Source organism: Micropterus dolomieu, linkage group LG04 (genome assembly GCF_021292245.1).
Source record: "Micropterus dolomieu isolate WLL.071019.BEF.003 ecotype Adirondacks linkage group LG04, ASM2129224v1, whole genome shotgun sequence".
Taxonomy (NCBI): domain Eukaryota; kingdom Metazoa; phylum Chordata; class Actinopteri; order Centrarchiformes; family Centrarchidae; genus Micropterus; species Micropterus dolomieu.
In genome coordinates, this window is record NC_060153.1 from 21,616,576 (window position 1) to 21,618,889 (window position 2,314).

The following is a 2,314-nucleotide window of genomic DNA, read 5'->3' on the forward strand; positions in this document are numbered from 1 at the left end:
ACAAGTGGTTGTGTTGAGTCGGATGCCAAAGTGTGTAAGCGTGCGAACAGAGCCCACAAAACACAACCTTAGAGGTCTGTAATGTTATTATAAGATGTGTAAAAATATTTTCGGTTCATTTTGAAACTATGGCGGAACAAATTACACTGTGGCGGGCCATTGTGGTCTCGTTAATTAATGGGAAACACTGCTAGGTTATCTCTGAGGAGATTTACGTTTTTATTGTAATATTGTATGGCAATTTTGATAATTATATAATATACTATTTAAAATGTAACTGTAATTGAATTTCAAACAACATCTGGCCTGACTTGTGCCATCACCATCATAAAGTCAGTCAGTTAGCATCTTTACATGGACACTAGTCTACAGTGTGTTATGTCTGCTCTGGGTTTTAATCATTTTCAGGACATGATATGAAACCTGGTTATTCATATCATGTAACGGTATTCTGTTTTCTGTTCATCTGTGAAGGAGTGTCTTTGTGTGCCCCCACATCACAGGCAGCTATTATCGTTTCTATACTGAGGTGCAGACATCATCAGTATATTGGATCCAATATTGGATTAATGAAGATATACTAAAGGGTTGACAATATCATTTCTAGAGCCATGCAGCGACTTTGGTCTGTCCTAACACATTTCTGATCATCACATCTCTCACACAGGTACACATTAATGCCATGTGGGTCAATGTGGACTTCCAAAAAGGAGGTGGGGCAGATCAGAAACGGGACATCTCAAAGGGCAACTGTAGCTCAGGAGGTCCACTAATTTATCCCTTGTAACTGCCTCACATTTTAGTAAAGGCATTAGGTTTAAGGACAATGGTCATTATGAGATGCCGCTGCCATTCAAGAATGAAAGGCCCAACTTACCAGATAACATGGTGTGCACCATCCACCGTCTCAGATGCGTAGAGCGGAAGCTGAAAAGAAACAAACAGTACGACAAAGACTACAAGACCTTCATGGATGAGATCATAACAGGTGGAGATGCAGAAAGGGTCCCAGAAGAAAACATCAATAAAGCTCCAGCATGGTACATCCCCAAAAGCCTGGGAAGATACGTGTTGTCTTTGATTGCTCTGCAAGATTTCAAGAGACATCCTTAAACAACTATCTCCTGACCGGTCCAGAGCTGACAAACACCTTGGTGGGAGTTCTGTGTCGTTTCTGGAGAGGTATAGTGGCAATCATGTGTGACATAGAACGCATGTTCAACCAGTTCCACGTTAACGCAGAAGACCAAGATTCCCTAAGATTCCTGTGGTGGGAGAATGGAAATCTTGAAGCCAAACCACCCATCTATCGGATGAAGGTCCATTTGTTTGGTGCTGCTTCATCACCTGGCTGCGCTAACTATGGACTCAAGCACCTCGCAGTCCATGGACAAGGACACTTCAGTGAAGCCACCATCAAGTTCATTCTTAAGAACTTCTACGTTGATGACGGCTTGTCAAGTTTAGCGTCTGAAAGCCAAGCTATCCAGTTAATGAAGGAGGCAAGAGAGCTCTACAACACAGGCAAACTCCGGTTGCACAAGTTTATCTCCAACAGCAAGAAAGTCCTAGACACAATCCACAAAGAAGAATGTGCTAAAGCTGCCCAAGACCTGGACATGGCCCTGGGGGAACTACACTTGGAAAGAGCACTTGGCATACAGTGGGCTTCTGATGAGTTCCAGTTTAGAGTGATTGTCAATGAAAATCCACTTACCCGAAGAGGAGTCTTGTCCACAGTTGCTTCAGTATATGATCCACTTGGATTTGTGGCACCTTTCATCCTGGTGGGAAAGCACATCCTGCAGCAGATGTGTCATGACAAGCTCAGTTGGGATGACATCTTAATAATAATAATAATAATCCTTATTTGTAGAGCACTTTTCAAAAACAAGTTACAAAGTGCTTTAACAAGTGTAAAGAATAATACAAAAAAAAAAAAGATAAGAGCATGAAAATTTTAATATAAAATTAGTAAAATACAATAAAATAAAAGGGATAAAATAAAGTCAAATAAGATCGGGAAAAGCTCTCCTATAAAAGTATGTTTTAAGAAGGGACTTAAAAGAGTTCACTGACTCAGCCGACCTGATTTCCTCGGGCAGGCTGTTCCAGAGCCTCGGGGCCCTGACAGCAAACGCTCTGTCCCCTTTAGTTTTCAGTCGAGACTCTGGAACAGACAACAGACCTCTGCCCGAGGATCTCAAGGTACGTGCTGGTGCGTATGGGACTAAAAGGTCAGAAATATAACAAGGCGAGAGACCATGAAGAGCTTTAAAAGTGATCAATAGAATTTTAAAGTCAATTCTAAAAC